This window comes from Phocoena phocoena, chromosome 5 (genome assembly GCF_963924675.1).
Source record: "Phocoena phocoena chromosome 5, mPhoPho1.1, whole genome shotgun sequence".
In the NCBI taxonomy this organism is placed as follows: Eukaryota; Metazoa; Chordata; class Mammalia; order Artiodactyla; family Phocoenidae; genus Phocoena; species Phocoena phocoena.
Window position 1 is genome coordinate 66,530,111 of NC_089223.1, and position 15,870 is coordinate 66,545,980.

The following is a 15,870-nucleotide window of genomic DNA, read 5'->3' on the forward strand; positions in this document are numbered from 1 at the left end:
ATTAAATCCAAGGCGCTGCCCAACTTTTAAAAAACCTGTGATTCTTTGCAGCCAGTTAGGTATTAAACTCAGCTTCCTTTACTTATACAAGGTATAATGATAAAGGATAGGCAAATCTTTTATCCATTCTTCTTTATGACTTAAGAGCACTTTGCAAACTGTTGTCCCGTGTTTATACATACTTATTGTGTATAAGGTGCCACTCAATGCGACGAAAAACAAATTTTTGGTAGTTGATTCGGAATCTTTGACGCCTCTTTGTCCCTTTGGTGTAGTAATAACTCAAGGATGTTTAAATGACTTTCTATATATGGTCTGATTCTATGTAAAAGGAAAGAGGCAGCTAGTCACCCTGCCAGCTTTTTACTCCTTCTTCTATGCATCTCTCCAATATATTTTAGATGATGTGAGTTTTGAGAGTTAAAAACCAGTGAGGATGCTCATTGCTATAACTAGAGCATTGAAGCCCGTAAATGTTATTGTTATTTTTTTAAACCACACATTTATAAAAAGAAGAAAATAAATTTTATAATTATTGATGTCTGTATAACTTGTATTAGATAGGGTAGCACCATTACTTGTATTAGGTAGGGTGCCATAACAAACCCCAAATTTCCACAAGACAGCACAACAGAAGCTTGTTTCTTGCTCATGTGACAGTAGGTGTTCTTCCCCACGGTCATTCAGGGATCTGGGCACCTTCCAAGTCAAATAGCCCCAGTTTCCTTAGAGTCCTCTGCACCTGGCTGACAGATGGAAGAGGGGAGCCAAAAAAAGGCACAGCTCATTACTTAAAACCCAACCCAGAAGTGACACAGCACTTCTGTTCACATCCCATTGGTGAGAATTAGCCATATGTCCTGATCTGGATGCAAAGGAGGCTGGGCTATGTAATCCTTCATTGGGCAGCTGTGTCCAAGTAATAACTCTGAGCTAAGGAAGGGTTAGCCAGCCATCTATGCCACACTGTGTAATATAGTTACATTTTAAAAATATATTCTGCAATGCCTCCTACTGTTAACATTTGGAATATAGCTAACAAATTGGATCATACTATATACACTTACTATTTTATGACCTGGATCTTTCTTTGTTAACAATAAATCAAATCACACATCTGTCACATGTATTATAGATGTCCATCACTGGTGTGAACAGAGCATCATTGCAAGTAGCAGCCATGCATTTGTCTGGTGTGTCTATTTGGTAGCCAGTATCACAAAGACAGAGAACACCATGAGAGTTCTATATAGCATAATGGAGAGACTATATAGCATAATGGAGCAAGTTCAGGCTTTGGGGCCAAGCACATCTGGGCTCAAGTCCCAGCGCTTGCATTTGCTAACTTGTAATGATAAGGAAGCCCTTTCCTTAACCTGTAAAATGGGAATAGGAGACTTCTTTTTTTTTTAGGAGACTTCTTTTACTAGGTTTCTGTGAGGGTTAGTGAAATAACTTATGCAAAGAACTCAAATACCAAGATGGGTGATAACCTTATTTTTTTAAACCTTATAAGTGACTTTAAAGATTTTCAAGTTTTTTAAGAAAACTACTATATTGTTGGCATTTTGTGGCCTGGTGACATGCAGAAACATGTAAAGCAAATTACAGACTGCATGTGAGTCACCTGGGGATCTTGATGCTGATTCAGTAGGGCATAGGTTGGGCCCATGAAACTGAATTTTTAGCAGTTCCCCAAGGTGATTCTGATGCATGTTGTCCTTGGGACCAAAACTGAGAAACACGGATATAAAGTCTCTGTCTAGGCAGTCAAAGGGAGACCAGCGGATGGCAAAGAATAGGAAAGCAGAAATCAAGAGAAAGGAATAAATGACCCAGAGTCAGAAGAGAAGTAAGAGATAAGAGGAATATCTAGCACAGTATCTCAAGAGGCATTTTGGGTGAGACAAATTTTCATTGTATTGGATCATCCCAAGCATTGTAGATATTTGGCATCCCTGTTCCCTGCCCACTCAATGTCAGCAGTGTCTCACATTTATTGTGATAATGAAAAATGCCCCACATTTCCCCAAATATCTCATGGGAGCAGAGCCACCCATGATTGAGGACCACTGAACTAGTCCAAAAGCCTCACCTTTTCAGATGAGGAAGTTGAGTTTCAGAGAGGTGAAGTGACTTGCTTATGGTCACACAGCTAATTGGTGGCAAGGCTTGGAATAGAACCAAGTACTCTCTCCTCCAGCTGAGGGTTTATTTCCACCGTGTGGCCATATTACTTTAAAATGCTTTTTGCACAGCAAAGGAAACCATAAACTAGATGAAAAGACAACCCTCAGAATGGGAGAAAATATTTGCAAATGAAACAACTGACAAAGGATTAATCTCCAAGATATACAAACAGCTCACGCAGCTCAATATCAAAAAAACAAACAACCCAATCAGAAAATGGGCAGAAGACCTAAATAGACATTTCTCCAAAGAAGACAAACAGATGGCCAACAAACACATGAAAAGCTGCTCAGCATCACTAATTATTAGAGAAATGCAAGTCAAAAGTACAATGAGGTATCACCTCACACCGGTAAGAATGGCCGTCATCAAAAAATCTACAAACAATAAATACTGGAGAGGGTGTGGAGAAAAGGGAACCCTCTTGCACTGTTGGTGGGAATGTAAACTGACACAGCCACTGTGGAGAACAGTATGGAAGTTCCTTAAAAAACTAAAAATAGAGCTACCATATGACCCATGAATCCCTCTATTGGGCATATAAGCAGAGAAAACCATAATTCAAAAAGACACATGCACCCCAATGTTCATTGCAGTACTATTTACAATAGCCAGGACATGGAAGCAACATAAATGTCCATCAACAGAGGAATGGATAAAGAAGATGTAGTACATATATACAATGGAATATTACTCAGCCATAAAAAGGAACAAAATTGGGTCATTTGTAGACACAAATGAATGGACTAGAGGCTGTCATATAGTGTGAAGTAAGTCAGAAAGAGAAAAATATTGTATATTAACGCAGATATGTGGAATCTGAGTAATGGTACAGATGAACCGGTTTGCAGGGAAGAAATAGAGACACAGATGTAGAGAACAAACGTATGGATACCAAGGGGGGAAAGTGGTGGGTGGGATGAATTGGGAGATTGGGATTGACATATGTACACTGTTGATACTATGTATAAAATAGATAACTAATGAGAACCTACTGTATAGCTCAGAGAACTCTACTCCATGCTTTGTGGTGACCTAAATGGAAGGAAATCCCCAGAAAAGGGGATATATGTATACATATAGCTGATTCACTTTGCTGTACAATAGAAACTAACACAACATTGTACAGCAAGTATACTCCAATAAAAATTAATTTTAAAAAAAAGGTTAAAAAATTTACAATTAAAAAACAACAGCAACAAAAATGCTTTTAACTGCAAGTCATAGAAAACCCAATTTTATCTTCCCTCAATAACAGGGAAGTTGATTGGCTCCCTTCACTGGAAGGCCAGAGATAGAACCCACTTTGGATGATCCAAATTCTGAGCAGAGATTCTGAGCAGAGATGTGGCATAACATTTAGTTCCCCAGGCCTTCCCTAGAGTGGGGGTGAAGTTTGCTTATCCCAGGTTGTGTTGAACAGGAGTGAGTAGGTATCTGAACAAAATTAAGTTTCTGTTAGAAGAATGGACTCTCTGGGGCTTCCCTGGTGGCGCAGTAGTTAAGAATCCACCTGCCAATGCAGGGGGCAGGGGTTCAAGCCCTGGTCCAGGAAGATCCCACATGCCGTGGAGCAACTAAGCCCGTGTGCCACAACTACTGAGCCTGTGCTCTACAGTCCGCGAGCCACAACTACTAGAGCCCGCGTGCCACAACTACTGAAATGCCTAGAGCCCGTGCTCCGCAACAAGAAAAGCCAGCGCAATGAGTAGTCCGCGCACTGCAACAAAGAGTAGCCCCTGCTCACCGCAACTAGAGAAAGCCCACGCGCAGCAACGAAGACCCAACGCAACCAAGTATAAAAAATAAAAATAAATTTAAAAAAATAAAGAAGATTGGACTCTCCTGCTGGTTAGACCACCATCAGTGTTAATGATAATAACCTTGGCTCCTTTGCAGCTTATACTCTTAAGTAGCTATCTAGTCTATAACTATGATGCCATGTTTTTTTGGGTTCCCAGTGATTAAAGAATGTGCATTAAAAACAAAATTAGAGAGTAATTTTTTGACACATCAAACAATATATGGTTACATATCTGATACATGTATCATTTCAGATTAGCTTTGGCTGTGTGTGACAAAAGACCCAAATAACAGTAGCTTAAAAGACAGAAATGTATTTCTCTTTTGACACATGTATGCAGCCCATAGTGCGGCAGGCCAGCCTGATAGGGTGGCTCCACAATCATCAAGGATCCAGATGTCTATCTCATTTATCCACCATCCTAAATGGGAGGCTCTGTGCTTCATGGTCCAAGTTGGCTGTTTGGCTCCAATCACTGTGCCACACTTCAACCTGCAGAAAGACAGGAAGGCCTGTAGAAGGGTGTGCTCTCCTTTTAAAGACATTTCCTAGAAGGACAATATTAACTTCCACTCAAATTCCTTTGCCACACCTAGCTGCAACAGAGGCTGGACAATGTGGTCCTTATTCTGGAGAGCTAAAACATTGGGAATTTTATTATTAAGGCAAAAAGGGAAAAGGATACTGGGGATAATTAGGAATTAATGCCACATATACATAAATAAAAAAAACAATGAAATATAAATTCTGAAAATTCCCATGACACTGATAAAATACATTTCAAGAATTACTCAACAATAGTCAACTACAGTAGTTAGAATTCTTGAGCCTCACGGGAAAGTTCATCCAAATAAAAATTAAAAAGTGCCAGCCAAGTAAGGAGGAGCCAGTCTACTCTCGGCTCCTTAAAGGTGCTTCCCTACCCCCTAATACTGGGCAGCTCCCCGCTGGGTGAGAAGAATCAACTAGTCAGAGATAAGAGTCAATGACCCGAACAAATAAAGGGGGTGGTTATCCAATTGTAACCTGGATGTAAGGTGGGGCTCATATTGCTAAATTAAACATTAAGCACATTCGAAGGAAAAAGTCTGAAGACCAGAAATAGTTAAAAAGTAACTCTAGTCATTGATTGTATTTTCAAAGATCAGTAACAGAGTCTGAGTCATATCCCACAGCAACACTTCCTTGTCATTAAGGGATTTTGTTTGCTCACATGCTGACACTGCTTCAGAATCTTGATGCTCTCCTCTTTCTTGGAAGCTTCATTCTCTTTTGTCTTTCCTCCCTCCTCTCCTGCCCTATCACCCATACGCACTCTCTCCATGTAGAATCCCAAAGACCCAGAAATCAACAAATCAAGACACGACTCTCCTCAATGTGGGGCAGGGGAGAAGCTGAGGCAACAAAGCTAGACCAGGGCAGGAGAAGGGAACACAGAGCGTGGGGACACTCTCGCTGTATTAATCCTCTGTGTGACCACCACTCTTGAATCATACAGTCATAAGGACAGTCCTCCACCTGGACACACTCGTCTCCTCCCAGAGTGGAATAATTTTCTAGAAAAATATGAATACTAAAATTTATTCAATGTGAAAAAGAAGATCTGAAGAGAATACTTTGTTAGTCATGGTTCCTATGTTCAAACAACAGAAAATAATTTTGCTTTGTTAAAAAAAAAATGAAAAAAGGATAGTGCAAGGAAAGTTACCAGCCAATATCTCTTATGAACATACCTACAAATAGCCAAAATAAAATATTAGTTCACTGAATGCAGCAATGAACTTTTTAAAAAAAGGATCCAAAGGTAAATCATGCCATAATTGGAAAGGACACCAGGATACCACTAGGCACTGTTGTTCCTAAACATTCGATGCTATTTCTCATACCATTGCCACGTGCAAACAAACAAACAAACAAAAACAAAAAAAAACCTCTCTAGAATGTCCTTGATTCTCTGCTTATTGGCTCCAGACTTAAAATCCTGGGCACGATGGTCCCACGAGCTGAGCCAAAAACATATTCCCAGGTCCTAGATGCTAGAGGGCAGAGGAAAGTGTATATCTGATTGTTTCAACTCTTACAATGGAATATAGGTCCTGCCTTTAGCCAAGATTCAAACAATAAGGAATTCCCCAAAAGGAAGGTATTTCAGATGCTGGATGGCAAAAAAAAAAAAAAAAAAATCCACCAGAACCAATAAATATTAAAGAAAATTTAAAAATTTCTTCCTCTCCCCAAAAGACAGCATGTTCAAATGGTTTCTATGGGCAACTTTTGCCAAATCATCAATTATAAAATTGTTCCAAATATTTCAATTCTCCCACATTAAGCTATACATTCACTGCAATCCCAATCCAATTTCCTGTTAGATTTTCTGGGGAATTTGAAAAACTGATAATAATATTTATATGGAACAATAAATGTTTGAGAAGAGCCAAGATAACTCTGAGATAGTTGGGAGAATCACTCTTCAGGACATGAAGATGTATTTTAAACCTATAATAGTATTAGACAAAATATCCATGGAAAAAGAAGGAAGCTCCTAAAGAGATCAATGCTTTTGTAGGAACTTGGAATATGATAGGGCGGCTCTGTCTTCCCCTAATTACTCTGCGAAGCCTCCCTGAAGATGAGAGAGGGAAGATTTCAGGAGGCATTTGGAAGTTATGGGGAATTAAAAGTAATGAGGAAACTGGACACATTTTCTACAATTTCCAGTTCAAAAATCACCATGAGGATTTCCCTAAACCTTTATTGCAAATTCTTTCCTTAGTAGATAGATAGATACATAAATAGATATAGATAGATAGATAGATAGATAGATAATTTAAAAGAATAACTCTTTTGACCCACTTCCCATTAAATAGCTAGAGTTTTATGCTGTGCTAGAGACTAAAAAATAATAAATGTATTTAAATAGGCTCTACCACATTGAAAAATGAAAAGTACCCAAGCAAAATGAATAGTGACCAAATGAAAACCTTGGTATAAGTCATAGATACTTCATTGATTTATTATCTCACCAGAAAAACACACTAAGTACTTGGGGGCATTTTTTTTTTATCATTTTAGAGTAAAGAGAATTAACTGCTACAGATACAAGGAAACCAAAGGGAATATGAGTGCCAACTTCTTGAAACACAGAAAAGAAACACAGTATGTAGATCAGAGCTCTGATATTATCAGGAACACATCTAGCGACTGCATGGGAAAACCCTATCAAAGGAAGGATTGTCTTTGACTTTGGAGGCTATTGGGTAAATGATAGTTATTATTTCTCGGAGAGTGGAACCAAGATTACCACACCACAACAAAAGGCATCTCTTAGCTTTGATGTTCACATATTTTACCTTGATAGATACAACAGCAAAAATCTTTCCATTTTCATGTTAGCCCAATCTGATTACAGAGGTCATTCATCCCTTCTTACACCTTATTATTTTGTTTGTGTCTAAATTAATATTTTACTAAATCATGCATTGCAAAAAAAATTAACAAAGTCAATAAAGATGAGTGTATCCAAAATTTTCAAACAAACATTGATATTCTGAAGATAGCTGGGGATATTAAACCTATGTAATCTTATTCCCAAAAGTCCTTAGTTCTTAGCTTCCCACAGCTCCGCCCACCACCCTCCATTAAACCAACAGTATTCATTGGCTCCTGGAAAAGGCAAAACCTAATCTAGTACAGAAGAGACATTCTCAGCTTTTTCCTTCAAATTAGATTTTAAAAAGTTAACACTTGGATAATTTTCCAAGGGCTTGACATAACATATCTAAGGGTGGTACTTCTGATAACATTAATAACAATAATGTATTCATTGATACTTATGTCCCATACCCTGTTCCGAGTGCTTTACACATTTAATCTCTACCATAACTTTATTTTTCTCTCCCATTTTAAAGGTGAGGAAACAGAGACCCAGAGGGATGCAGTAACTTGCCCTGCGTCATGCAGCTACGATCTAGTAGAGCTAGGATTAGAGCCCAGGCAATCTGACTACCGAGCTAATGCAGACCCCAATCCAAAATACAAAGACATAGATATGGTGGATAAACATAAAAAGAGCACTTTAAAATGGCCATCCTCAAAAGAAAGAAAGTTCCAAAAACAGAGGGAGCTTGGAGCTAGAACAGTGACCACAGCTTTGCCTGTCACTTCAGCCATGCATTTCATTGACTTCGCACAACCCATCAGGAGCCTTTTTTTCCCCTCTGGCACCAGAACTAACAATGTTCTAGATCAGTCTACTGACCAGCCCTGTCTGCATATTCTTTGTTACCAGTAGAGAAATTGAGTAAGTGCTAAGAAACTTTATAGCAATTTGACATTGCTGCTACATCTAGGTGTGTGACTTGTGGACGTATCTCAGTGAGCATGGTCTAGACCTGTCAGGAGCTGTCAGATTTCCGCCACATGTGAGGGAGCCGAGTATTAGGCATGCTCAGTAGAACCATATGACAATATGTGACATTTTGAGGCTAGGTTGTCAAGGGTAACACAAATGTGTATAAAAATCTGATAAAATGTAAGCATTTACTTACTTTTATAATTCATTATTTTTACAATCATTTTAATTTTTAATCAAGGTTGTTTTATAACTTATTTGTTATTAACTAAATTAGGGAATTAAAATATGTATTTTAAAAAATGTTAACCATTATTGATAAATGATGAAACAAGCTTTTCTGGACTTTTTTTTCAAGAAATGACACTGCTGTTCCAAATCCACTGGTAGTGGACAGCCAAATGATGATGATGGAAATGATTCTGAAGAAATGAACACCATAAGATGTAACCAATGAGGGAAATCTAGTAAACAGTACGAGAGACCTCTCTGTACTATCTGTACAACTTCCTGTGGATCTATAATAATTTCAAATTAAAAATTTGCCTTTTTTTTTTTTTTTTGGCTGCATTGGGTCTTCATTGTGGTGCGCGGGCTTCTCGTTGTGGTGGCTTCTTTTGTTGCGGAGCACAGGCCCTAGAGTGCACGGGCTTCAATAGTTGTGGCTTGCAGGCTCAGTAGTTGTGGCACATGGGCTTAGTTGCTCCACGGCATGTGGGATCTTCCCAGACCAGGGATTGAACCCTGGTCCCTGATCGTTCCCTGCATTGGCAGATGGATTCTTAACCATTGCGCCACCAGGGAAGCCCCCTAAAATTTTTTTTTTAAAAACAAGCTTGAGACCAGACAAGAGACTAGGAGACTACCCTTTCTGTCTCTCCCTCTCTCCACATATATACAAAGTACACTAATCAACATTGAACAACTTGCTAAAATTTTAACATATGTATATATCCTTGTGAATATCACCCAGACCACAGTAATAGAACATTTCAAGCACTAGAAAAAACCTTCATGTCCCTTCCCAGTCCATAGCCCTTTTCAAAGGGTATTCCAAGAACATTCTGTCCCAACTTCCGTCACCATAAATCACTCTTCTCTATTTTGAACCTCATATAGGTAGAATCATACAGTATGTTCTCTTTATTGTTTGGCTTCTTTCACTCGGCATTTGTCTGCTAGATTTATCCATGTTGCTGAGGATATTAGTAATTCTTTTTGTTGCTAAGTAGCATCTCGTTCTATGAATAAAATATACATTATTTGCCCTTCCTACTATTGATGGATGCTTGAGCTATTTTCAGTTTGAGGCTATCACAAATCAAGCTGCTAAAATCATTCTCATTTTAAAAAAGAAGAAGGAAAAGGAAATGAACACCAAAGAAATAAGGTTTATTTCAGCTTTGGGGGCATATATTGGTCAGGGAAGCAAAGCCACTGTAGGTGTTATGGAATAGGGGATTTATTATAGGATTTAGATCTTAATGATTGGGGAGAGAGTCTAAAAGGTGGAGTTAGTGGATCAGAGAAAAAGCCACAAGCAGTTGCTCTGTGCCCTGGTGTAAGTAGACAAGTCTGTAATTCTTGAGAAGCTAAACATGGCCAGCTATTGCAATGGGATCATAAAGAAGGAGCTTGTGGACAGGTCTGTGGGAAGCTGCTGTCTTTATGTAGCTATCCCTGCTGTGAGTCCACCACCGAGCATTTGCGGTGGGTCTGGGGGCTACTGCCAGCTAGCAGGCCTAGCTCTCAAAGAGCTAGAGGCATACAAATGAACTTACTTACAAAACAGTAATAGATTCACAGACACAGAAAACAAACTTAGGTTACCAAAGAGGATAGTGGGGATAAATTAGGAGTTTGGGATTAAACAGATACACACTGCTATATGTAAAATAGGTAAAAAACAAGGACCTACTATATAGCACAGGGAACCATATTCAATATCTTGTAATAACCTATACTGGAAAAGTATCTGAAAAAGAATGGATAGATAGATAGGTAGATTTAGGTATATATATGAATCACTTTGCTGTACACTCTAAACTAACATGACATTGTAAATTAACTATACTTCAATTAAAAAAAAAAAAAAGCCATAAGCCGAGCAAAGAAGAGCAAGGGCCTGCTGGAATCTGTGGACGACCTCTGAGTCTGTTTGTCACTGTATCTGACCGTGAAGACCAACATGAATGTCCATAGCAGGTTTATTTACAATGGGTGAAAAACTGGAAAAAAACCAAAGATCCACTGGCAGGTAAGTGGATAAACAAATGATGCTATATACATACAATGAAATGCAACTCAGCAACTGAAAGAAATGAACACTAAGAGGTGAGGATACTGGAAGTACTGCCTGCATGGATACTGACATACCATGAATTAAGATAGGAGTAGTGTTGGAGAGAGTATCAAGGAAGCAGGAGGTAAAATAATTTTTAAATGAAGGGGGGAAACCTATGAATCAGTAGAAGATACCAACCGCAAACGGTAGCAGGGTGGTAAAATCTGGGGAGGAGGGAGAAAGAGTGGCAGTGATACTCAGACACATCGGAGAGGTATGGGAGTAAAAACAGCCAGCTCTGGAGAAGGCTGTAGGGCAGTGCCTTGGGGAAGATAACAAAGAAGGAGAAGGAAGTCTTCAAAGAGGATGGGTATAATTTCAATGGTTATATGTATACATATATATATAGTTTTTAATTTCTGGAAGTTCTATTTGATTCTTCCTCAAACAGAGTTTAATTTTTAAAATTTTCTCTTTCTCAATTTTCACTTCATCTTTTATCTTTAAATGTTTATGCATCATGTATGTTCTGCAGCTAATAATGCCAATATCTTAAATTCTGGGAAGTCTATTTTTTTGTTAGCATTTTTGCTGCCTCTCGTTCTGAGGAGTCATTTTTTGTGCTGGGTGATGTTTTATTATGAGCCTCTATTTTATTGCACTTGATCTGGGGGAAACCCTGAGCCCAGTGGGAGGTGCTTTCCTCTACAGAGGCTTGACCACACGCCTGGAGGCCTTTGCAAACTGCGAGCCGCATAACGTCAGTTCTGAGTTTGGGGTTCCCCCTGACTGCACTAGCAATTCAAATTTACATCCCACAGCCGCGTGTTGGAGGTGCTGTCACTTTTCACGTGAAATAATTTTTTTATTTTTTCTACCCAGAATAATGATTAGAAACAAATGGTTCTCCTCATAACCTCAAGTGGCAGCAGCAGCAAGCAGGTGAGTCCTCATTCTCACTTAATGTCAGCCTATCAAGCTCCTAGCTTTACCACAGGTTTTACTCCTGGAAAGTTTGGGAGAAACAGGTTATGGACTTGAGGAACTTAGCCATCAGGAAAAAGGAGCTTTAAAAAATGTATAGGGCTTCCCTGGTGGCGCAGTGGTTGAGAGTCCGCCTGCCGAAGCAGGGGATGCGGGTTCGTGCCCCGGTCCGGGAAGATCCCACATGCCGCGGAGCGGCTGGGCCCGTGAGCCATGGCCGCTGAGCCTGCGCATCCGGAGCCTGTGCTCCGGGAGAGGCCACAGCAGTGAGAGGCCCGCGTACCGCAAAAAAATAAATAAATAAATAAATAAAAAATAAAAAAATAAGAAATGTATAAGAAGGGAAATTTTATCATGGTAAGTTACTTGCCTCACCAAGTAGGATGTAGTCATGATAATCACATTGTAACTCAGCAATGTAATTAGGCATATAAATAGGTAATTATAATAAAATAAACACTGACTATTCATTTAAACAAAAATTGTGATAGAACTTTACTGGGAGAGGATGTGAGAGCATGGGGATAGAAAAGTATTCGATGGTATCCCATCATCCATCATAGGATATCAATAGATAAAGCCTAAAATGTATACCCTGGGAATAGTAATGGAAGCACACTGTTTAAAGGTATGGATGTAAGCCAGAAAGAGTTTCAGAAGAGGAATTCAGGAGTGGGCTGTGGTGTGCTACAGCTGACTTAATTCTGGCTTGAGAAGCCAGCTGGGCACATCTCTTCCCAATTCCCTATTCAGTGGTATCACAGTGCGACCTTGAAATCAGTCATGGTAGTAGTATTTGTATCAGTGGAACAGAAAACACTATACATCAAAGCTTTTTTTTTTCTTTTTCCAGTCAGTCAGTTGCTAAACATTCACAAGCATACCACTAAGGGCCAAAGAGAGACTCCTTTTTCAGTTACAAGCTTTATGGCACTATTTGGTTTTTCCAACTGTATACATGTATCATGATATTTCTCAAGGAGTAACCCATGGGGGGGGGAAGAAAGATGAACAGAGCAGGGAGTTGCCTTATCAAACATCAAAACATACCATAAAACCAGTATAATCTAATCAGTGTTGAAGAGACATAGTAATAAACAGAAGAGAAGAATAGACTAGAGAATCCATAAATTGACCCCTTTATATATATATAAAGTTATACATGATACAATGGTATTTCAGTTCAATGAGGGAATGCTGATTAAGTAATAAGTAATGTTGATACAATTGTCTATCCACCTATACTAGTTTGCTAAGGCTTCAATAACAAAATACCAAGCAGCTTAAACAACAGAAGTTTATCTTTTCACAGTTCTGGGGGCTGGAAGTCCAAGACCCAGGTGGTGGCAGCTTTGATTTCTCTTAAGCCCTCTCCTTGGTTTGCACATGGCCATCTTCCTGTGTCCTCACATTGCCTTTTCTCTGTATACACAAATCTCTGGTATTTTTTCCTCTTCTTATAAGGACACCAGTTATATTGGATTAGGACCCACATTGTGACCTGATTTAATCTTAACTACCTCCTTAAAGGCCCTATTTCTAAATGCAGTCACATGTGGGGCTTAGGGCTTCAACATATGCCTTTGAGGTGGACACAGTTCAGTCCATAACACCACCTTAAAAAGTAAAACTCAACCCTTATCTTATAGAATAAGATAGAAAAACTTAATTATAAAAATTAAATCATAAAAATCTTAAATGATAATCCAGGAGACTCCACGTAATCTAGGGTCATGGATGTTTCTTAACCAAGTCAGGAATCTCATAAACTTTCATAAAATAAAAGTAGTAGACATATTGACCATATAAAAATTTTAAACTTCTCAAGGTAAAAGATATCTTAAAGTGTATCAGTCAGGAAACAGTGCAGGAAACACAACAACCTTAGGGTATTTCAAGAAGAGAGGCATTTAATATAGGGAATTAGTTGTTTACAAAAGTATTGAGAGGGCCAGGAGAACCAGTGAGCGTAAGGTGGCTGCCACCGTGTAACTGATTTCAAGGCCACATTAACAGAGTTACAATCCAGATGTGAGAAATTTGTTGCTGCTACCACTACTGCCTCCTCAACTCTCATGATCAGGAAGCTGGTGATCAGACAACAGAATGCACAGTAAGGCTACAAATATTCATGTCTTTCCAACTTGCTTTCCAGCAAAAATAGCACTTCTATCTTCCAGACCTTGCATGAGTACGTCTCATTGGTTCAACCTAATTCACATCACATTCCTAGCTGCAAGGGAGTCTGTGAAATGTGTTTTTCTCTTTCCAGCTCCTGTGATCAGGAAGTATTTAGAAAGGGTTAGGAATTATTACTGTGCATCAAATGACCTGACTATATCTAGGAAACAAAGTCAATTTAAAAAGCAATACATTGAGGGTGGAAATTACTGTTGATAAAGACTTAGAATTTAATATATTATTAAGAGCTCTTCAAGATGGATAAGAAAAAGTTAAACAACCCAAAAGAAAAATGGCAAAGGATATGAATAGGCAATTCACACAAATGGCAAAGACAAAGAAAGAAAAAAAATGCTTAGACTCATATCCAAAATTAAGCAATACCAAGATATCACTAATACCCATCATACTGGCAAGAATTTTAAAGAGCAGTGACATATATTAATCATGGGATTTGGCAGGAGAGTATTTGAATAAGGCCAGGATTCATGTGAAGAAAAGAGGCACCACTCTAGCTGCTTTAATTAGAAAGAGGCACCATTCTAGCTGCTTTAATTAGAAACTTAATACCAGAAGTTATTATTGAAAGAGCTGGGACAGTTGGCTCTAAGCTGGACCTCCAGTAATGATTCCCAGAAAACCCTGCTGAACTCACCACCAGAAGCACTGCTTTCTTTTTTCTTTCGTTTATGTGGAAGTGAATATAATGCGATAGCATTTCTGTAAAATAACAAGACTGTGTGTGCACACATGTGCATGCATGTGTCTGCATAAATGTGTATCTGATTATGTGAGCTTGAGGAAAAACATGGAAGGATGGGTTACCAGCATAGGTGGAGGCATGGAAATGGGGTGGAGGGTTTGAAATGATATGAGTAAGAAGAGTAAGAAAGGCAATGAGGAAGGTGAGCTGTAAGGAATGGAAAAAAAAAAAAAAGAAAAAAGAGAGAGAGAAAAACACCAAAAACGTCCATTGTTTTCAGCATGGTTCATTCAAAGTCACCCTCTCAAAACCTATAATTTAAAAAGCTTGTGTCCAAACATTGACCTGTAAGAAGATACCGTCATTCAGCCAAACATGGCATTGTGATTGATATGCATGACAGCAAACACTGAGCTAAACGATTTTGAAATTTTCCAGATGTTCTAGAATGGAATCTTTCCTATTCTGGAAAGCTATTTGGCAAAAGCCATAAAACTTTCATATCCATTGACCCAGAAATTACACTTCTAGCGATCTAAGGGGAAATCCTAAGGAGATTTGGGTACAATTTTTGGTTTAAAGATGTTATTTTAGTATTAATTAAAAGAAAAAAAAAGGGAAAAATGAACAATCTAAATGTTTAGCAAAAATTAATTTAATAGATCTATAGAATGGAACATCAAGCAACTACTAAAAGTAATATTTTTAAGTTTTACACAGGAAATTGCTCATGATATAATGTTAAGTGAATAATAAAACAAGACGTAAAATTATGTACTGCATTATTTCACTATTGTTACACACACACAAACACAGAAGACCTTAAGGAGGTACACCAAAATGTTAATGGAAATACACCAAAATGTTAATGGTTAACTAACTCCCTATATTAAATGCCTCTCTTCTCGAAATACCCTAAGGTCGTTGTGTTTCCTGCACTGTTTCTCAATGGCTGCTGCTGTAGCCTTCCAAGATTCTTGAGCCATGATTAGCTCTAGGAAATAGATTAAAGATGATCATCACGGGCTTCCCTGGTGGCACAGTGGTTGAGAATCGGCCTGCCAATGCAACGGACACGGGTTCGTGCCTCAGTCCAGGAAGATCCCACATGCCGCGGAGCGGCTGGGACCGTAAGCCATGGCCGCTGAGCCTGCGCATCCGGAGCCTGTGCTCCGCAACGGAAGAGGCCGCAGCAGTGAGAGTACCGCAAAAAAAAAAAAAAAAAAAGAACAAAATAGTGACATTTGCAGCAACACAGATGGACCTAGAGGTTGTCATACTGAGCGAAGTAAGTCAGACAGAGAAAGACAAATATCATATGATATTGCTTATATGTGGAATATAAAAAAAAGGCTACAAATGAACTTATCTAC